Here is a 24,444-nt window from a genome sequence, read left to right on the forward strand (position 1 = left end):
AGAGATGGTTAATGATTTTGTATGGCCGAAATAGGATGGTATTGATCTGGACAACGTTTACTTTTAAAAAACCGCTCTACGTGCCACACAAGCAACGAAACCATTGATCTTTTACGATTGATTATCAAAATAACACCTCTTATTGGAAAACCCTGTATATATATATATAAATATATAAACTGAGGACTACTATAAAAATATTATTTATACAAATTCTCTAAATGATAGTGAAAATGCAATCCAAAGAACTAAGAGCACAAATAGCAGACGCAAATAGCTACTTTATTTTATACTATTTCTAAATAGTAATCTCTAGATTATATTACTTAATACATTAAAAAAAGGAATTCCCACTGGGAGCAAGTAGGTAGGTACTAAACTGGATTCGATCGGAACCGGATACGTGGTGTAGTCAGAACAAAAAGTTTGTAAAAATATTTAGATAAACTAATCTCGTTTAGCTGTTGGAATTTCCAATATTTCCAAGGTTGGTTGTACGTAAAATAAGGTTTGTTTTTCTTAAATGCTTTCGGTGTTGACATCAAGATTGTTTGACTCATCATAGCAGCCATGTGCTTGATACTATGATAAAAGAAACCATAATATTATTATTGAGATTCATACATTATCGAGAAAACTAATTGATCACCTGCTTCCGTCTTACTTCATACAGTCTGTATAAAAAATCTTCTCGGCTACTTTATAGTACAATAAACTTTTCTTCAACTAGTTATTTACAATTGGTTGTTTTTCTCTTCTCGTCGTCCTCATAAATTATAATAATTAATAGAACTATTTATATAAATGTTTATTATGATAGCCTTTTGTTCTGTAAATCTTTGTACTTTTTTTGAAACGCATGTACATCATATATTAAAGCATTTCAACAATTTTTTTGTCATTTCCTACTTTTGGTTAGTGCTTGAATGTATGTTATTTTTTTTAACGCCCTGTTGATATCAAAAATTTGCAAGCAAAAAGTACGTCAATTGGACTATTTTCGATTTTCGTAGTTATAGTACTAAACTGTAAGGCGTCGCGTATAATGAGAAAGTGTTTTAGTTACTCTGCAAACATCAGTAAAAGTCAAGCCAAATTACGAAGTCAGTGTTTTCACCAACTAAACAGATTAAAATAGACTAATCACTCTGTTTATTTTTATGCTTGCGGTAAAACAACATACAAATCAGCACTAACCACCAGTATCAAAAATAATCGCAGCCATTTGCAAATCGTCGTTGCTCTATTATGGCAATCACTTGACACCTCAAAATCCGTCAGACGCCCAGGCCCCCTAATCTAATCGGCCTCGAGGTGGATCCGACGTAACTTTTGAATACAAAAACCTTTATTCCTTTCATAAACACACATTTTTTTAATTTGAATTTGTCATACCTGAGCAACGTTTGAATTAAGATTGTTCAGATAAGTCAATGTGGATTGTGGATTACCAATTTTATACAAAAAGTATTTGGAAATAGCAAACGTAGTCTTGGGAAAACTTTTGGAAGGTCGGGGATTTGTTTTATATTTACAAACAGCTTACCATTATTTATAATATTGATTTAAACACCAGCACATTTTCATATAAATAGATATTTTTTTACACAATGTCCCAATTTTGAAACAATAAGGCTTTTGTGTGGATGGGGGTATTATATCACATGTATCTAAAACAGTAACATCGTCATTCTCACTGTCCGATGACGTCACCGGCAGTCCCGATGACTCAGAACAAATTAGAAACATTTAGATAAAATAATGTTTTTTTTTATATATTTTTTCGAGAACGATTTATTGTTTCTAAGAATAAATAAATACAATAAAATTTATTGATTCGGAATCTGAGATTATTGATACATAAATTATTCATAAAACGGACGTAACATCGAAGAAAAAACTCATTACTCATTACCGAAAAGAAATGTGAGAGCCTCCTTCATTCCGGATATAAATATTTGTACTGCGAATAACTCACTTCTGTTTCAAATGAAATTCGCCTTCTGGAAACGAAATGTGAAATGCGGTTATCGAGAAACGAAGGAGTTAACATTTAATTTATGTAATTGCGCCCAGTTCAGACTGAAAGATAATTAGTTCGGATGAATCACTTTGATGGGAATGTGGTGAGGTGAGTTTTCTACTGAGAAGTGACATAAACCTAAGTACACCTAAATTAGCAAGACTTCCGTATTCCCAATTAACTAAAAATAGAAATTAATTGTTCGAATGTTTCCTCGCTAATTTATATAATATTATAAGATTCTACATATTTCCTTATATGTAGAATATTATTTATTTTTTTCATAGCGGGTAACCACAAACTTTGATACCAAGAAACTAAGGATAGTCGGTTGTTTATTTTTACCAAAACCGCCACTATTTTAATATTGTTCGTTATCATTTATCATTATACTTGCATCGTCTGTATTTATGTCTGTTATATAGACGGCCATATCGGACGTGACTCGTGCAAACTAACCTAAAAACGTTCCTATTACTTTTTATTGATCTATTTGGCTGATCTCCACTTACGTTAAGCTATTGGGTTTGGTTATGTTATAATAGTCGTGTACCAAATTGACCTTGAAATATTTTCGGATATTCTCAATCGTAATTCTCATTCGTTAAAATCGACATTTTGAATTTGGCGATTATCATGAGAATAACACGCAATTCTGCAAGTAACACGAATTTTCATATTTTTCACGAGATTTTCTGACATAAAAAGAAGAACGTATCGGATTAGTTTCGTTTTCGAATTCAGATCTACGGATTTATTCCTAGATTATTGCAATTTTCCACACTTGACCTTGAAAACAAGAAAAAACCACCCCATCTCCCTTTACCACCCCACAAATCGGAATTTTGATACTTCTTGCACACTTTTGCACTCTTCACGTCCAAAACATAAATAAACCACTCACTTCTAAAGTAAGACGAAAATTACTGTCTGTATCTTATTTCGTAAAGCCAGAGACTTCAGCTAATTTTCAAATAAGAAAATAAAATTATTTTCTCTACATTTGTCTATTGTTTCAGCAAGCTGGAATAGCCATAAAATTGAACGCAGCTAACTTCATGTTGAAAACACCGCGTCCTCTTTTTCATTTTTCCATTCAATTAAATAACTGCGTATCGTCACTTTTTTTTCTTAAACATTCCAAAAAATTTACATAATATAATCACTTTTTCTGAAAAATAGCACCAATTTCCTTCTTTATGTTAATACCGCACAATAGTCCCAACTGTCTGGAGCCAGTGAGATTATGGCAGCCCAATCGGGGAGGAGGAGGGTGGGAGAGTACCTAACTATTCAGATCTGGTCATCAAACACGGATAAAGCCATTTCAAGCCACGTTTCAATTCTCACTGGTGGTCTTACACCAGGGCAATACTGAGAGTATCTTCCACTCTCGAACTTGCAGCACTTTTATGTACCCACTAGATTTCAACCCGCGTCTTCAAATTTATTGAATCCGAAGATTGCTAGTCAAGAGCTTTACCCCTCGACCACGGAGGCCGTTGAACAAACGTAAAAAATAACCAGAATTTAGCCGATAATTAACAAGAATTTAGTCAAAAATAACACGAATTTCGACGGTATAAAAATGCTACATTTTCAGGTCCCTAGTAATACATGATTTTCCAAACTCCTTAAGGATTTCATTTTCTATGGCATTCTGGTCTACTTTCCACAAAGGATAAACAGTTTGGTTTGGGATATTGTGTATATATAAAAATGAATGTTTATTCGTTTGTTCTATACCATTCATCATTTGAAGAAATTCAAATTTTGTTCTTATTAGTGCTAGGAGTGTTTAGAAAATAGTTTGAATAGTAGAAGGGGACACTCGAGAAAGACTTCGCATTGTCTCTGCGCTGGAATGAGATACGGAGTAGAATTAAATTCGACACAGTGTAGTTTGTAACACTAATAATATGGATTTCCTGCTACATGTCCGAGGAAGACATGAATCAAATAAGTGGTAAAATGAGACGTAAGTGATGAACGAAGAAAGATAATGTATCTCTTGGAAGTGAATGGTTGAAGAGGTCAAGGACGTCTGAGGAAGACATGGCACGATCAAGTGAAATAAATACTTATTACAATACGATAATATTATTTTCTTGCAGCAGAGTCTCCATCTTATATCTTTGTCGAATGTCACAGCGGTGCTGCCAAGGTCTGGTATCTATGTGAGGATAGTGTGTCAGCGCTTTATTAGCAGCAGACACATACCTGGACGGATGACGAACCTCGTGCTGGCACTGTTGGTGGACGCGGTGGACTCTCTCGCTGCAGTAGCTGGTCCAGTTTCATCACCACCTAGGATTCTCGCTGCAGAGTCTCCATATTCTATCTTCGCGTCTGTTCTTTTTAACTGTTTCTTTAACTGTTTCTGTTCTTCTTAACTTCACTTTATTTTTGTAATATTAATATTTTTTCGTAATACCTGCATCAACTGTAAAGCGCCCCTGAGGTGATATTAATTAATTAAAAATGCACCCATTTGTCAGGTACTTAAGAATTCACATACTTTATCCCAAACCCGAGTTAAACCCAAGAAACGCCCGGTACACGTCAGATAGTTATTATATAAATATCGAATATTCAATATTGTGTATTAATGTATATTAGTAATCTCTAAAGTGTAGTTTAGTAACAGTAACGGTTTCCTTCCTGTATTGGATCCTCCTTTGCGGTATAAAAAACCAACATGACATAACTAAATATTTTATCATGGTGTTAATGTTCTAGAATCTAGATCCTAGATCCGGCTTAGTTTTTCTAATTAACACAACATCTCACTAAGAACTAGCAGTGACATTACTCAATTTCCGTAACGAGGGGTTTCCAACAAGAAAAATCAATACCTATACCCACACTACATAAAACAATTTTATAACCAGACAACCGATAATTATTATATAGTTATTTATTATAGTAAAGATATTTATAATTTCATCAATACTAATAAATAAATTCATGAGTTTTCTAAAGAATTCCATCGAAGCCCAGGACAATAGTCATTTACATCGCATTTATATTTTCTAAAAAATATTTCTTTTATCATTTATGGAGACATGTTAAGAACCGGTTTCTGGAAATTTTTATTTTGGTTGCAAGGTTTCCAGAAACCCCAGAAAACTCGCTGGATTACATCACTACACGGAGAAAAGTGGGTATTACTACTTTGATGAGAATCTCTTAAAATTCTTAATCCGGTTAAAAATGGGATTGGAGTCCTTAACCAATGAATATAAAGGTTTAGTGATAAAATTTTAGTAAATGACGAAAATATTATCATGATGTCGGATCAAATTTCGCATTTTTTCATTATAATGTACGTGTTCCGATATATAAGGAATTTACTAGAAGTTTATCAGGAGACGGCCTACAATCCCGATTTTAACCTTAATTCAATAATTTTAAAAGTTTCGCAATGTAGATACTATTCAATTCGGGGTACCAAATCATGGTTAACTTTACGTTTCCAATCGAATGTAAAAATATTTACAAAATATGTAGGTCCGACGTCCGACATTTAATTTGGTTGAGGTATGTTTTTGATAACAGGTTATGGAGTAAATAAATGGCTAGGAGTAATTTGAAAATTCCGCCATGTTTTTTTTTTGTGGTCTGGACCTCTACATAGTGCACATGGCAAAATGTCTTATAGATTAGGAGATGCGAAAAAACCCCAATGATTTTTTAACCCATGGCAATACCGCTATTAACTGGTCAATTCCGATGCAAACTGGTTAAGCGGATAAGCGACGTTTTTAAACGAACTCGTATGTGGATGGAGTAATCTTCATGTTCCAGGTGGTTAAATAACTGCAGAATAAATTATACCAACAAATAAAATAATACATAATTGACTTTTTACAATGTATCGGTAGTTGTAGTAGGCTAACCTTCAAAAGATTTAGAACAGAACGATAAGCGATGGGTAACTCTGCGATTGAATTCTAAACAAAGAATTCGAAGTACCTAACGATATCTGTATCTGCTCAAACAAAATACAATTATTCGACTGGATGATGTCGGTTTTATAATGCACATGCCCGGTATATCAGTCGGTCCGTATCCTCGCTATGTACGACATTTCTCGCTCAAATTTAAGCCCCCGCATTCCGAATTTCATCAGATTTATGACATTTTTCTCTCGAACACTTAAGGTTTTTAAGTTCTTCAAAAATAAATGTTAATTTTGAAGATAATATTTATACATTTGTAGAGCCGAAACGGTAAATATATGAAATCCCCTCGATAGAAAAAATCGCAAAGTGTTTTCCGAAAATTAATAAAAACAAGTTTTGTTCTTTTCTTTAATATGTTAATATTTTTGCTCTATTTTAAACGAGTCATGTTTTATTCCATATTTTCACTTTTTTTATATTAGCGCATTCCCTCTAACATTAGTATTCAAATTTTTCAAACCATTTTTAAAACCATTTTCAAACCATTTTCTTCTTCACTACAGAGCCTTAAGCGGGCTAAATCGACTGCGCTTAAGCCTTGATAAGCCGCAGAATAGTACCCTTGCAATTGTAGAACAATTATCATTATATAATATTAATAATGTACGTGAGTAATTACATACTTCCATCTCACCTAAATTCACGAAAAATTGCCTAATTTATCAGTATGGACTATTATATTTGTCGAGCAATGATGGATGTTGATGTTATTAATTGATAATCAATCTTAAGTAGTCTAATAGTCTGGAAAGGTTTTTTAAGAGGGATTTTTAAACGTCAGGACAGTGTTTTCAGCGTTTTTCCTCATAATTTCATGTTACTATTTAAAATTAGTATTCTCGCATATGCTGATTGGAGTGGAGAATTTTATAAAAAGACCTCCCTATGACAGTAGAGAGCATAAATATACCACTCACGTAGACAGTAATTTGGTTTTAAATAGAAAAAAGAATGATTCTCTGACAGTGACCAAATATTCAACATGTGTACATAAAAACACTACTTATGTTCATTTTGAACCAAAAAACTAAATTTCACCAAACACAAATTAACACTAATATACCAGATAGACGAGCGTAAAAACAAAACATTAAAACTCCGTCGATAAACACAAGCTTTGGATAAAGACACCACAAATATCAGGCAATAAAAGCATTTAACAAATCTTACACTCAACACAAAAAATGAGGAAAACAGAATTCGTTTCTAAACAAAAATAAGAAATGGATTGAAGAACAATAAAGGATGTATTACATTTTTTTAAAAATTAAAATAATAAAAAAATTACCGACACAGCACACATATCATACACCACCGGACTAATAATTACATAGTTTTTATAACTATGTACCTTAATTATTTTTATTTCATTACTATATTTTATTTACTTTACATTATTTATTTTATTTTGTTTCTTTTATTTTAGTGCAGCGATAAGCTCGAGATTCCAACCAAGCCTACCAAGATATACCGGGCCAGTTCCGTCCCGCTTTGAGAGAGATGGTCCCGATTTAATTTTAAATGTACCTATACCTCTATGACACCAAAAGTTCCGATCTCGATTTGGGAAAATGTGATAAATTTTTTTATTAATTATTTTTATGTGAATCAAGAAATATGAATGCTTATTTCATCATCTTTCAAAAATAGTTTTTATTTTTCGGGTATGTTCAGAAATATTCCATTTATTTGGATTTTATTGCGAAGCCAAAATACACATAAATTCTCCGACTATCTGACAGCGTATTTAAGAAATATAATGGTCAATATGCCAGAGGCCCAAGGAATTATGTGCAACATTAATTAGTGCATGTACCTAATGCTGGTAACAAACCGCTACACCACACATTACATTGTCAAATAAGGTTCATGTTGTTTCAGAAAATATAGACATCTAAAAATCCACTGAGTAGATAAAAAAAATAAGTCGCAAAAAAATTGAAAATTAATTAACCGTGTACCGAGCTTAATTTTTATTTTATTTGAAATCTTTGAAACTCATTAGCAACGGGTTATTACGGATATTATAATGTTCGAAACTAATAAGAAACAATTGAAATTTTATTATTATGTTCGGAACCGATCAAGCGATAATTGATTTAAAGATAAGTGTTAGTTTTCATTCAAGAAAAAGTGATGCGCAAAGCATACAACCTCAATTTAATTAAATTTAAACGTGCAAGGTGTAATACCAGCTCTTGGAACAGGCGGGGAATCTATTCGCCGTCGGTGACCATTTGAATGTTTGTAGTATCACAAATGAGTCTACCTCTAGAAATTTATAACTGCACTTGGAATGCGAGAATTGTTTCCCTTGAGTTGCATCTACAAGTGAGTCCGCAAATAGAATTTTAAGGTGCGTTTGAAACACAAGACTGTTTTAAAAAATACTAACTCCTCTCGGATTAGCAGATGAATCCGCAACTGGAATTTTTATACTGAAATTATTTTATGCGCTTTTTGTGGTCAGCGGGCCGCACGTAAAGTGCTCGCAGGCCGCACCAAAAAGCCTTGGGGGCCGCAAGTTTCCTACTGTAACACAGTACCACATATACATAAACTTTTAAACTTTATTTTTTTTAATTTTGATTCAATTTTCCTGCCTAGGAACTGGATTCGACAACTTTACCAACCGGTCGGTTAGGATTGAAATTTGTTTGGTATATTAACAGCTGTAATGTCATCGAATTTCAGAGATATGCGTATATTTCCGCGCGTCTATGTATGTGTCTGTGTTTGATTGCTAGTTGATAGAATGCATTGTCATCGACAACGAGTCTAACTCCAAGTTTCCGCATGGTCGGGAAGTGGGTTAATTTCTTTATCCGCGAGTTGCATTCATTCGCGAAAACAAAATCGAAATTCAAATAGATTTACTTAAAAATTAATATTATTTTTATTAGGAACAAGAATAACATTTTTTGGGTGGAATGTGGTCAACGGATGCCCGCTTCATTCATTCCCCGGCGGGATTGATGAGGTTCACATGGCGACGCCTGAGGCCCTAGAATGGCTCGCAGGCCTAAATGTCCCCCTCTGACCCCCCCACCATACGAAAGAAGAAGAAGGTGGAATATGGATCCCTTTTGTGTAAAGTAACCCCAACTAAAAGTATGGATATTAGAGAGATGGCATTTGAAGTTTGCCCATGCGATCCAAGTGTGCCTTTTGGAGAATTTTACACGGCTGAGACGGCTGACATTGGATGCAGCGGTGCCATACCTACAGAAATTTCGGTAGATTAACCGATTTCGGCATCTACCGAAATTTGTGAAAATCTATCTAAATTCTTGAAAATCTACCGAAATTTTGAAAGTCTACCGAAGTCAGCGAAAAGATAATTCTCTACCGATAAATCGAAAAATTTTATCACTTTTTTTAAATTCCCTAGCCACCCCCCTCCCCACTGGATTTTAAAATATTGTGGGGAATAAGTTTTTCTGATATTCTCTACTGATATATGAAAAATTATTGTAAGGAATAACGATTTTCATTTTGGCGGTATGGCATCACTGATTGACCGTTACACCTCAGTCGCGTAGCTCCTAGTAAAATATAGATATAACATAGAAAACTGGTTCACTGCGCAGTTAAATTGTATAAAAGCAGTTCTGTGAAGACAAAGAAGAGGAAAGACTGTCTTACCTTTCACACATAAGCGGTTAAAATTGCTTAGTCAGACATTTTATAATTTTTCGACGTGTTCATTTCAGCCGTAATCGCAATATCACGCGAATGTTGAATGGCAATAGGCCGCATCAGTCAACCTAATTTATAATTATAATTAAATATTATTAAAAATTACAAAACAAACCTTTATTTTTTAATTAATTATAACGCCATAAATCAGTACCTTTCCTAGTTTAAAATCAGTTTTGCCTAGTAGTAGAATCATGTGTTAATTCAAATTTAAAATTCAATTCTTCTCAAGAATTCAATATTATTCTGATTTTCAAAAATAAGGCGCAGAAACAGGCAACAATCAGATCCAACTTTTATATTGATTTATTTTTAGTATCATAATATAAATAGTATTTACAACACCGTTATTTTATTACGTTTATAAATTTATAGATTATTTTTTGTGTCTCCTGTACTTATCCTTAATTTGTTAAAATATTATATTTAAATTTTTTATTTATTTTGTTTTCACTGTAAAACTATACCTAGGTACCATTTTTTATTGTCTTAATAACGAGCACTTCTTTCCTGAAACTCTAGTACCAGCTTAAATTGGGAAAGAACATTATAATAATGCACAACATTGTGCACTGCAAATCTGTTGAATACACAGAAATATGAATATTAATAGACTAGAAATTAAGGATAAGGGGTAAAATCAACTGTTGAAGAACGAAGAGGGTAAAGCTGACTGTGATTCGTCAATAAATCAATCTGATAGTATATAGGCATCTCGCCTTATAATATCACCATTTAGTTCTTAAAAGTAAAATCTGCTTTTGAATGAATAGACGTTTTTACATGGGAGCGCAAATTACTCGCCACGTTATGAACAAATTTGCGAAGTCCAAATTCGGCAAAATAAATTTCTTCTATTTTCAGATTCGAATATTTCGTTTATGTATTTAGTTAAGACACTTTTATAAATGTTCATAATTTACTTCCCAGCAACCAACCAGCTTTGTGTTTCACGTCCAGACGTGTCTCGATGTGATAGTATTTATGTTTCTACAACTGATCCATATTATACGATGTGAATATGCTTAAAATAAAGTAAAATAATGCTTATATATGGAATGTAATACGACAATTGGGTTTATTCACTTTTTCACATCTATTTTTACAAGTTTTCATAGTACAAGTCACCATTTTGCCGTGTTATTTCGTAAAATGAACCGATGATGCCTCGACCATAGTTCGCACAAGAATTATGACGTCACGTTTTCTAAATTCACTTGAGGCCATACGCGAGCACAGCCGGCTCCAATGGAACCGGTATGAGGAGTGGGGAATAATACGCTTTTAATCACTTAGGGCAGGTCTACTAATATTCATATGTCTATGGTTGAATACATAAAAAAAATTTAAAAAAAAAAACTTTTTTAGTTACGTTTTTTGAGTTACGCAATGTTAGTACCAAGTAATGGTGCCGTGAGTTACGGCAAGTTCATAACACTAGTTTTAAACCCACTCGCACTCATTAGATACATTTCCGAGGAATGAGGAATTGAGTATTCCGACGAACCTTCACGAATCAATGTTGTTTGGTAAATAATGCGTAATGGACTATTATATTTTATGTTCAAAATGTGATCAAAACTTATGAACTTTTCTTTTATTAATAACTGTTCGGCCCTTAAATTCAGATTGCTCCCCCCCCCCGGTCGCTGACCTAATCCCCGTCTCAATCCCTTCCACTCACCGGCGAAAAATTTTAGGAGCTGCGCTGGTTCTGATCAAATGAATTGAAACTAAATACAATTGGCGGTTCTATAGAATAATAGTTATCTGAACCCCACGCTAGAGGCTGGGTGAAAACAATTGTTTTAAAATCAATATTTTTTTTAGTAAATATAATAAAATATTATAAACGTGGCAACGCACCCAGTATTCCAGTAACCATGTACATTTTCTGATTTTTTTGATGAGTTGTTTATGCTGTTGATTCAATGAATAATCCAAGTTTCTGACCTCGAACGCCGAACGCAACATTGTCCTAAATAAAAAAAAATCAACAATTTTTCTTAATTTCTTCAGTTTTTAGCAATTTTAACCCTGAAGGACCAGTTTTCGATCATAACGATCAATCAAAGTAGACTAAATTTTATACAATTTGAGCCCTAAACCGTCTCTATAAACCCAATAGTTTCCAAAATGCAGCTTTTGAAAAATTTTGGAACTCAGAAAAATTTTTGCAATATTTTTTTGTTCTGCGGGAATTTGATAACCTTACATCAATCAATGAATCAATCAATATGGCTTCTTTATTATTTTACACAACTGCAGGTTAAATGACTGACCGCCATCTCTTCCCACAACCCTCTCCCGTATTTCTCTCCCCACTACTCCCCCCCCTCAATGTCAGGCCCTTCGTAGAACATCAGTTCGCGTCTGGCACATAAGTTCGCGTCGCAGCACCGTTCGTTTCCCACAGTGGATTTCACTGTGTCTATCAGAAGTGGACAGGTCGGAGAAGCTACTGTCAACAGCCAAATGGCTCTATATATTGGAAGGGAATCAATACTAACAGCAATGGGTAAAAACTTCCGGGAAGTGAAATCCAAACGTAAAAATAGTCCTAAAAACTTACCTTTCGTGTGAAATAGTTTTAGTCGAAAACTAGTCCTTCAGGAATAGCCAAAAACTGAAGAAAGGTAGAAAATTTTGTGGATTTTTGATTTTTGGATGTGTTGCGTTCGGCGCTCCAGGTCGGAGACTTGGATTATTTATTGAGTCAATATCATAAACAACTCAGCAAAAAATCATAACTACTAGATCTGACGCAAAGTACACCCCCTTCAGGCGACAAAGTTACTGGACTACAGTATCTTTGGGTTTCTGCAGGAACAAACTGTGGTCGGGTGTTCCAAACTAGTCCGAAAATACATTTTCTAAACTTTCGATACTATCGGTTTGCATGAATACATTATATTTTGCGCTCTTTAAAGTGATTTGCCTGCACTTTGAAATGCACCACTTAAATGTGAGATATTAAAAAAAAACTATGACCGAAATTTAAAAATTAAAATATTTTGACTAAATATTTTTTTCTCACTTTTTACCATTTGGATTAAGAACCCTGCAGCTTCAGCTTCAATAGTTTCATAACAGGTCCGGCCCTGATATAACAAGAATTTTGGACGGGGAATGGCTAATATTTAATTACGATGAGTCTAATGTGTTACATAGAAAGGGCATCACAATACTAACCAATGATAAGATATGTACACGATAATATTAATAATATTACGTATTTATGCTATTTACCATGGCCTTTAGATGGACAAATCATGATGGAAAAACTTTGCTCGAATAATAAGAAAACGATAAACTACCTGACAGAAATCAATCACAGAGGAATTAACTGCTTATCGACATAATTATCAATTGAACCCAATAATTGTATTAAAATTAGCACGTGCTGTGTGAATGCAAATAATGAATGCTAATATCTATCCACTCCTATCTAATCATACCTGCATGATCATTTATATAAATACAGAAATCACAAACTATTAGAAACGTACTATTACTAACAATAGACTAAGGGCGTAGCATGGTGGTCGAAAAATTCTCAATCACTGTAATAAAAAATGCACTGAATAAAGAAAAATAAAACTATTTGGCCCTAGAAAATAAAATAATAAATAATTATTTTTACAAAGGCGCTCAAATTGCTGGCTGTGTAAAAAACTTAACCACAAATCCCAAAACGGGTAAAAAAAACTTCGGGCTTGTTTACAAAATTGAATACATTGTTATACTCTTTAGTAAGACACTTTTCCCATTTTTATTTACCCACCTCACTCATTTTAAGCTTCGCTGTGCCAGGCGGTTAGTTTAAAAATGAACATTTAGATTCTACGTAGAAAGGACTCCTGGTGCCAAAAATATGGCCACGTGGTTTGCCTCCGGCTCGTTGAAATGATACCCAGATTTCATGTTTTTTTATTGTACAACAGAAAATTCATTCCAGTTACAGTACAATTTTACATGCAATACAATTTTACATCATATCAGCATTTAGCCATGTGACTCTTCAATAATTATTTTAGGTCATTTAGAGAAAGTCACTTACATTCAAATTCTTTGCTAGTTCGTTCAACAGCACCACTTCCCTCGTCATGCTATGCTTTGCCAGAACGTCGGTTTTGCCTTTTGGTTCTCTGAATAGGTCATGGTATCGACTTCAGCTGTAGTGGTCTGGTACATATAAATAAAAATAAGGAATGGGCTATCGATAAAATTATTCCAAATATTGAAAGACATAATAGCTAGAGTTGCTTTCCGCCAGGTTTCCAGACTCACAGAATTAGTTTCCTCAAGTAAGTCGATATGGTGCATGAACCTAGGATAGGTTCCATGCGTCCGCATATAGACATACCCGAGGGCAAGTGTACCAATTTGTATGTCTATGGTTGGGAGCCTCTGGGGTATACATTATGAATTGTTTAACTCGTATTTCATTGTAAAATATACATTAATAAATACCAGTTTGATAAACACTATTATAATACACATATCAACTGTATTAATTGTGTAATAAAATATATTTATACTGCTTTGTTTGTCTAGTCTAGAGTATGGTTGAATATATTGCCCGGTAGTTGCGTAGTTTCAAATTCCAAAACATCGTGCCGTGTAGGGTTTTTGGAATTCTATCTCTGAAATAATCATTCTGGTTATAAACTCAGAAAAGGAACGACATTAAAAAAGTTTATTCTTGTCAATAAGTGCGAGTAGGTGTCTATGAAGTGTGTATGTGTATATTGTGTATATATCCTACTCAACTACGTGTGTTCACTGTTCATATTGGAAGTGAAAAGCTCTCAACATATTTTTTCTATTCGATAATACCAGCATGGTTGCGTTAAAACTGTCAGCAGGGAACACTTAACTTACTTTATCATAAATTATACGGTTAGAGTAATGGCGTGAAAACGGTATCCGGTCGTCCGATGAAGTGTGCTTGTTCGAAGTTCGTTGAAAGAAAAGTTACCCCTCTGTTACTTCTGCCAAAATGAGCGTGATTTGACGTCAAGAAAATGGTTAAGTATTGAAAAAAAACGCGTGAGCCAAAAACCAGTCGCAATATTTAATTTACTTCGTAGTTGGAGTTTGTCAGGTAGGTAGGTGCTATACCGGCTAAGTCTGTTAAATCGTTCAAAACAAAACACAACACACCGGTCCCGTGAACGAAAAAGCTTCAAGACACAGAGAAAAACAAAGTCGATCGCCGCCACCGGCAGGTCAACAACAGTTTTCTCGTGGTTTGTGCCGCGTCCAACGCAGTATCAAAGTGTTTGTGCCCCGTCTCCATGTTCCGCAGGGCATGTGATTTAGTGTAAAACAATAAAGTGCCATCCGAACAATAAATAAGTGTAACCAAACAAAACCGACTGCGCGGCCCACCGCGCGGCGGCCGTGCCACAAAACAGTTTTAAAGTGAAAATTTTCAAGTGAATTATTATTATTGTTACATGTTTTTATTATTTCTATTTGTGAATCAATCAGACAAAGTTTAAATTTCTCGTTTTCTTGTGACATGTTTTTATTATTTCTATTTGTGAATCAATCAGACAAAGTTTAAATTTCTCGTTTTCTTGTGACATGTATTATTATTTTATTTAAAGTGAAACAAACAATAAGTGTATAAAATGGAACAGACAATGGCCGACCTGAGGAATCTCAATCCATCCAGAGAGGCTCTCATCGAGTATCTCAATTCAATTCCGCACATCAATTCAACACAAACCTCGCAACAAGACCCCCGCTCCACCGCCAAATCAACTATCTATGTAAACTCCGCAGACAACTTTGACATCGGGGACGTAGCTTCCCTCTTCCCGTCCCAGGCTGCGCCCGTCATCACCCAAGATGACTACGAGCAGGACCCAAACTTCCCGCCGCCACCCTGGATCACGCCCTACGGGAAAATAAGTAACAAAAAAAAGGAGAAAGGCAAACTCTCCTCGCTCCACCTCACCGATCGCATCCACCTCAAATAACCGCTTCGAAGTCCTCGCGCCCCCAGCCTCAACGACTAGCGATACGATCTCGACAGCAGGATCGAAAACCACAGACGCAGACCCCACCGCCGCGGCCGCCCCGAAAACTTTTAAGCCAAAAATCCCTCCTATAATCGTCCGAACCACGTCCAACTGGAACGCGATGCGCCAAAAGCTACAGGCAGCCGGTGTAAAAGTTACAGACTCAAAGGCAATCCCGACAGGCTACGTTCTGAACACGGAAGACTCCACCAGCTTTCGCACAGCCACCCGCCTCCTCGACGAATCCCAAGTGCCCTTCCATACATTTCAATTATATGAAGACAAGACCACGAAAGCAGTGCTGCGCGGGATACCTCCGTCTACCTCCACGGAGGAAATAAAAGAAGAGTTAGAAGAGTTAAACCTCCCCGTCATCAGCGTCACCCGCATGCGCTCAGGACCCAACAGAGTTGCGGCCCCCTTGGTCCTCGTTCAGTTAAACCACGGCGAAGCTGGACGCAAAATATTCGAGCTGGAAACACTCTTCCAGCTGCGCATCAAGGTGGAATACCTAAACCCGAAAACCGCCCCCTCCCAGTGCCACCGCTGCCAGCTTTTCGGGCACTCTGCGAGGGGCTGTCACCTGCCCCCCCGCTGCGTTAAGTGCCCCGAAAACCACCTTTCAGCCACCTGCTCCCACAAGCGGGAGGACGGTGACGCCACATGCACAAACTGCGGCGGACCCCACCCCGCCAACTACCAGGGCTGCCCAAAGCGCCCCGCACCCTCCACCCGCCACGCTCGCCGACCTGAGGTAAACCCACAAGTCACCTTTACATCCAACCCCACAAACCCCTCCATCTCCTACGCCCAGTCCATGAACCAGCCCGCACCCACAACTACCCCCACCCCTACCCCACAACCCGCCCCCCTCACCCGCAACCCTTCAGGTTCTTCAAACACCCCCCCCCCTAATAAATTCAGCACCCTTTTCATTTACAGATTTCCTCAAAAAATTAAACTTGCAAAAAATCGGTGAACTCCTCGCCGACCTCTTACCAAAATTTCTCTCAGCTCAAAATCCATCAGATTACATCAGTATACTGCTCACTGCAGCCCCCCAGATTATTGCCCTTTTTTTCAAATTAAATTATGGCTAACATCATCACCCAGCCTCACGCGCTCCGTTTGGCATTCTGGAATGCCAATGGTTTCGACAAAAACCTGCTCGAAGCTCGCCTATTCACCAACACACACAAATTAGACATACTACTCATAAACGAAACACACTTCACAGCCGCACAAGCACCAAAAATCGCCAACTTCACACTGTACAAAAATGACCGGTTACACTCACGAGGTGGTGGCACAGCCATCTACGTGAACAATAAAATCACACACCAACACAATACTACACCTACCCTCTCTACACTAGAGAGCACCTCCATTACCATCTTCACAAAATCTTCCGGTCCATTAAGAATCAACTCAATATACAACCCCCCCCAAAAAAAATTGATCCTAAAGACCTCGAGTTGCTTCTTGATGGCCCAACCCCTACTATTCTAGCCGGAGACTTCAACTCGAAGCACTCAGACTGGAATAGTAGGCGCACCAACAAAAACGGAAGAATCCTTCACAAATTCGCCGCTTCCCATCCCGATCTAGTAGTCGCCGGCCCCGTGACTCCCACACATTTCCCGTCACGTGGCCACACCCCAGACGTACTAGATATCGCCCTCATACACAAATCATCCTGGGCGTACAGCATACAAACCATTAACGAACTCTCCTCCGACCACAACCCCGTGCTGTTAACCCTACATAAACCCCCCCCCCCCCTCAAAAGCCAAACAAAAAACTGATTGGACGGCCTTTATGCAGAAAGTGGACGAAAACATCACTATAAAATCAAACATTAATAGCAACGACGAACTTGACTCTGCGGTTGACAATCTAGCCCTCAAAATACGCACCGCCATAAATGACGCATCCAAACCTTTACCCGTACGCCTCCCCTACAGCCCGACCGACTTACCAAAAGACATAGCCGACCTCATCTCCAACAAAAACTTTCTCAAACGACGCTTCACTAGAACTCCAGACCCTAGAATAAAGACTGCCATTAAGGCCGAGTGTAGTTGTTTATTAATTTAAAATAATGATAATATTATTAAGCAAATCGATAATGATAGTGTTTTCAACAAGTAAATTTTTTTTTATACATTTTTTAAATTAACATAGGCTTAGTAATTATCAAAATCAAATCGAAAATATGACCTTTTTCAGACCGTAATACGTGCGTTTTAAAAAATACTATTAAAAGCTGAATATCGTCAAAAAATACCTGAAGGGGTTTTTTTTAAACGTACGAAAAAAAAACTAAAAAATAAATAAAATAGGTTCGTAGTTTAATTTTTTCATAAACACTAATTGTTCTTGTTTTTAAAATGCAGATTATAAAACTTTGGATACGTTTATTTAACAAAACTAAATGATAAATTATTGGTATTATATTTTTCCATTTTTTAAAGTTAATTTAATATTTTTTATACTATAATTTAAGAAAGAATACTAGATTTTTAAATGACTTTTAAAATAGGCCGTCTGGTGGCGCCTATTTGAAAATTTTAATACGGTAGAACATCGAACTAAAAGCTTCTTTTAAATATCCCAACAGATGGCGCTATCATGGTCGGAGTCTTGGTTATTGTTTATTTTTCAAACCGATTATATTATTAAGTTATTATTTATTAAAATTTTCAAATATATAATATATATTTTAATTATTAAAATATATATTATAATTTTAATTATAATATAATATAATATATATTTTAATAATTATCATATAATTTAATAAATAATATATGATAATTATTAAAATATATATTATAATTTTAATTATATTAAAATATTATTATTATTAAATTATATGATATAATACCATATTTTTAAAAATTAAATATTAATAATATGATAATATTTTGGAATCAAAGAAAAGACTGCGATTGACTTGTACGAGGAAAGATACAAGGTAAAAGTGTCGCCATGTGGTATTTTTGTGAGAAAGGAATGGCCATACTTGGGGGCAAGTCCAGATGGATTGGTTGGAGAAAATGGTATAGCGGAAGTAAAATGCCTGCCCTCAATCGGAAACAAAACTATTTTTGACGCAGCTCTGGAAGATAATATCTTCGTTGCCGTGCAGAATGGAATACTTGTGTTGAAGAAGTCACATAATTATTCATTTCAAGTTCAAGGACAATTATTCATTACAAGAAAGGACTTCTGTGACATTATAATTTATTCTGAAAGTGGAGTAGAAGTAATAAGAATATATCCTGACAATGAATTTGAGCTAAAAGTGTTACCACGCCTGACAAAGTTTTTCAACGAATCACTTTTGCCAGAGTTAGCGGATAGCCGAATTCAACGCGGTATGAAAATTAGAGAACCTGACCATGTTGTCAATGCTCTACAAGCCATATATGATAATATTTTGTAATCCTACATGTATTTAAATGACTGACTTTTGCATTTTTATATATAAATTTTTTGATAGATCTAATACGCCAAAATTTTTTATAAGTAGCCGAAATTACAAATGGTAATATTTTTATAGTGAGAATGCCAAATTCTTTTGAACTCATTTCCCAAATCTGTGTATTTTATTATTTTTTCAAAAACAGATCTTTCGTTGAAACGTTGCTTGAAATGGCTTTAGCCGTGTTTGGTGACCAAATCTGCAAATAGCCAGGTAGATTCACTTATTCAATAAATAATACCCGCTCTGCGGTCTAAATTTAAATAATGATGTTAAAATTGTACTACCTACATGCAAAACCCCTCAGGGCTAAATAAGTAGATTTTTTTTTCTAAATATTTATTACGATAACCATGGTTTACCGAGATTAACCAAGGTCAACCATGGGGCAGGACCACAATGATATTTTTTCCGTGGCCCAGGAGACACGCTTGTACACCCACTTCCAGTTATATTATTTTTTTCTTCTACTTTTTACGTCTAGCAGTACATTTTTGAATTGAATACCACACAAGAGTCTCAATCGCTCCCGTCTGGAGTCAGTGAGACTATGGCCTATCCCCAATTGGAGAATGTTGCGAGACTGAAGGTAGGTGAGGGGAATGAGACGAGGAAGAGGAAGGTGGGGAAGTACCAGGATATTCAGTTCTGGTCACCAAACACGGCCAAAGCCATTCCAAGCTAGCTTAATATTCTGAATGGTGGTGTTACACCAGGGCGATACTGAGAGTATCTTGCACTATGGAACGCGCCACAAATATTCTATATATTATATTTAATTAAATTGTGAAATAACACCAAATAATCAAATAAAATTTATTTGCACATTCCGGAATTTGAACCCGCGTCCTTCGGATTGCTTGTCGAGAGCCTTACCCCTCGACCACGGAGACCGTCGAAGTAATAATGAAAAAATCTGGTCATGGAAAAAAAACATTCACAGACCTTTTACCGTTATTTGTCCTAACTTGGAGTTTTTTCTACAAAATTGGCTCGTCTATATTTTCAGGTTCTATAAGTACTCTAGGTAGTACCTAATAGTAATACTAAGATGTTTTGCAAACACGCCATATTTGTATGCCAAAAAATTCTCGAGTGTTTAAAACAAATTTAAAAATTAAATAAACCATAAATATCCATAATATGTGCCTATTAAAATTGCGGCGATTAGATTGGTGAGAATTAAATTTTTCAAATTTTAAATTATGATTACTAAAAATTTATTCTAATTTGTTTATTACTAAACATGGCTAAAGTCATTTCAAGCTACGATTCCAACCAACGATGTTTTAGTATATGTTCGTCAATCAACAGGAGCCATAATGTCTGTACATCAGAGCCCTTGAGAATTATTATCCAATAAATGGTTCCCGGGGCGGCGGTACACATACCCTCCTCCCAAATTGTAATAAACGTCTACTTTCAAATGCAAAACATAATTTAAAACGTACCTAAATCTTGACCTCCGTTATCGAGGGGTAAGGCTCTCGACTAGCAATCCGAAGGTCGCGGGCTCAAATAAATTTTACTAAAATTAATTTGTACTATTTTACAATTAGTGTTTGGTAACCAGATCTGAATAGCCAGGTACTTTCCCACCTTCCTCTACGTCATCTCCTTCGAGGTCCACAATACCTTCAGTCTCACAACAACCCCAATTGGGGATGCCATAGTCTCACTGGCTCCAGACGGGAGCAGTTGGGACTCTGGTGTGGTATTCAAAAAAATTTTTTTAAATGAAAACAATATTGTAAATATTATAATCAGATGCCAATTATATTTCCTACAAATATACATCTAATTTCGAGAAGTTGAATAAAGTGTTTTTAGCACGGCAAAATGGCAAAATTGCAATATTATTGTAACAATAGCAATATTATTATAGTAGACTAATAAAGCGGCCGCTACACTACTCGCTTCGACGCTTCGACGAAGTCCTCGACGAAGTTAGCCGAAGTTCGAAGTGCGTGCCCACACACTCGTGCAACTTCGCGAGTAACTCAGTCCAACCAGTCAGTGATTGGTTTATTTATGCCGTGACGCTTCGAGTCCTTTGACTCGGGCGCATTTACCGACAACAATCGGAAGTCGGGCGAAGCGAAGCGAAGTTGCCCGAAGCGAAGCGAAGTTCGTGCCCACACTATCGTATTCGGTCAACTTCGATCAACTTCGCGAGTAGTGTAGCTGTAGTAGTATAATTTATAAACACATTGAAACGAAAGGAACGAAGCAACCGCAAGCAACGTTATGCGTTGTTTGCGGTTCCTTCATTCCTTTCTCAAAGACAAATACATAGCACTATCTTTTTTTATAATAATAATAATAATGATTGGATTATTTATATAGCGCCGTTTTCGTGAGAAAATCACCTCAAGGGCGCTTTATGTCAATACAAATATGGGATGCTAGGAAGAGGAATATGGGAAAATACCTGGCTATACAGATTCGGTCACCTAATACGGCTAAAGCCGTTTCAGGCCACATTCCGATTCTTTTTTAAAAATATATTACTTTGAAAAAGTTTATTTGTATTTATTTTTGTTCCATTTCCATAGTCCTCAATAAGTTTTATACCTGTTCTGAGGTCTACATACTACAAACTGAAACATTCGGTCGGAGGCGCAATGTTTTTTATTTCTGTGGGCCTTAGAAAACAATGATGTTATTTATAACGGTTTTGTTGACCGAGGGAGAATGAACACAGGTTCTCTGTTTTTTGACCAGATGTAGGTATATTTTTTACAATGCCGGCCGGCGTAGTCCGTAGTGGTAAGGCTTTGGACTCCCATTCCGAAGGTCGCGGGTTCGAACCCTGTGTACGCAAATAAATTTTATTTGATTGATTTGTGTTATTTCACAATTGATTAATTAAAATAATAAATACTATATATGCCGCACGTTCCAGAGTGGAAGATACTCCCAGTATCGCCTTGGTGTAAGACCACCATTCAGAATTGAAACGTTTCTCCAAATGGCTTTAGCCGTGTTTAGTGACTAGATCTAAATGGCCAGGTACTTCCCCACCTTCCTCTTCCCCATCTCCTTCCCTTACCCACTTACCTTCAGCCAAACAACATACCCCAATTGGGGATGCCATAGTCTCACTGGCTCCAGACCGGAGCAGTTGGGACTCTTGTGAGCTATTCACTATAAAAATACTATGTAAAACCAAATGCCAAAATGTTTTTAATAGAGATATACATAATTAAGAAATTGGCACATACATCATCATACATGTCATAATATGGAAAATCAGGACTAAAGATATATGAAGAAATAATAATAATATAAAATGAAATGTCAGGCTTTCTGTAAAAATATTAAAATACATACAATTAAATTAAATGTTACCTTGTATATATTCGTTTAAATTCTAACGTAGTATAAACTAATTAAATAAATAATACAAAAAAAATAGTGCCATCTGGTAACTGAAATTCATAACTTTTATAACGAAGATTTACATTACCGCCATCTTACTGTTTTCAGGCAAACGTTTTTAAAATAAATTCTAGTTAGAAAAAATATTGTTTTGGAAATGAACAACAGAGTTCGTGTGTGTCGAAAATAGTTGATTTTGTCATGTCTACAATCGGTCTTAATAGACTACAAAAACAAATTAGACAAAGACTCTCCGAAAACACAAACTTATCCTGGAACAAAAAAATACAAGAAATTAACCCAAAGGACGGCTCCCTCTGGCGCTTATCAAGACAACTAAAATCTACACCGACCCCAAACCACCCAATACACGGTGAAAACGGACTAGTTTTTGACGCACTCGACAAAGCCGAATCTTTCGCAGACAGCTTAGAAAAACAGTTTAGCCCCAGTTACAAACACGCAGATCCCGACCACATCGCCGACGTCAACCGCAACGTAAACCACATTTTTGACACCCTCCCCCCTGACAACATCCACTTCACTACCCCGGCCGAGGTGCGCAGCGCCATAAAAGGCCGCAAAAACAAAAAAGCCCCCGGCCCGGATGAAATCACAAACTTCGCTCTTAAAGCCCTCCCCCAAAAAGGCATCCTAGCCATAGTCAACCTTATTAATACAGCTTTCAGACTGCGCTATTTCCCCAAAAGTTGGAAACACGCGCACGTCATAGTACTCCCCAAACCGGGCAAAGATCCACTTTTCTGCGAAAACCACCGTCCAATCAGCCTCCTCTCCAACATTGGGAAAATTTATGAAAAAATCCTCCTCACTAGGCTCATCAAGCACATTAACGAAAAATCCACACTACCCGACGAACAGCACGGGTTCAGAGCCCAGCACTCAACCCTCCACCAACTACTACGGGTCACCGAGCAAGTCATCGGTGGCTTCAACTCCAATAGATCTACAGGCGCCATTTTCCTGGATATAGCCAAAGCCTTCGATAAAGTATGGATAAACGGCCTACTTCTCAAACTCCACCAAACAGATATAGATCCCCAACTGCTTGGTGTATTAAAATCATTTCTTCGGCACCGCACTTTTCAAGTGCGATACCGCGATGCAATCTCATCCCCACGTTTCATGACAGCAGGAGTACCCCAAGGCTCCTTGCTGTCCCCCACCCTCTTCAACATTTACACTCATGATATCCCCCTCCCAGATAACCCAAACTCAAAAGTAATGCTCTACGCCGACGATTCAACCCTCATGGTTACCCACGGTTCGCCCAGGATGGTAACACATCGCCTTCAGCAAGACGTAAACAGACTCCAAGAGTGGTATGACCGCTGGCGCATAGACGTCAATCCCTCAAAGAGCGTAGCCGTCTACTTCTCCAGAAATGGACGAACTACAGCTCAGCGAGGGACCATCACAATGTACGGCCAAGGCATACCATGGCAAAAGACCGCCAAATATCTTGGAGTCACACTAGACAGGAGATTAACTTGGTCACCCCACATTAAAAACACTTTAACAAAAGCCCGGCAAACCGCCGGCGCTTTATCACCACTACTACACAAAAACTCAAAAACTTCACTATCCAATAAACTCCTCATATACAAATCCCAAATCCGCCCCATCATTACCTACGCTAGCCCTATATGGGCCAGCGGAAACACAAAGCGACTCGAGCAATTCCAGAATGCCTCACTCAGACGGTACACCAAAAGCCCTTGGTTCGTACGAAACAGCATAATTAATAAAGGCTCGAATATCCCCCCACTCCGCAAACACATGGTGGATTTAGCCATACCATTTTATAAAAAATTAACTTCCCATCCAAACCCTAGC

The sequence above is a fragment of the Hesperophylax consimilis genome, chromosome 12 (genome assembly GCF_061612785.1).
Source record: "Hesperophylax consimilis isolate HC1 chromosome 12, BYU_Hcon_1.0, whole genome shotgun sequence".
Taxonomy (NCBI): domain Eukaryota; kingdom Metazoa; phylum Arthropoda; class Insecta; order Trichoptera; family Limnephilidae; genus Hesperophylax; species Hesperophylax consimilis.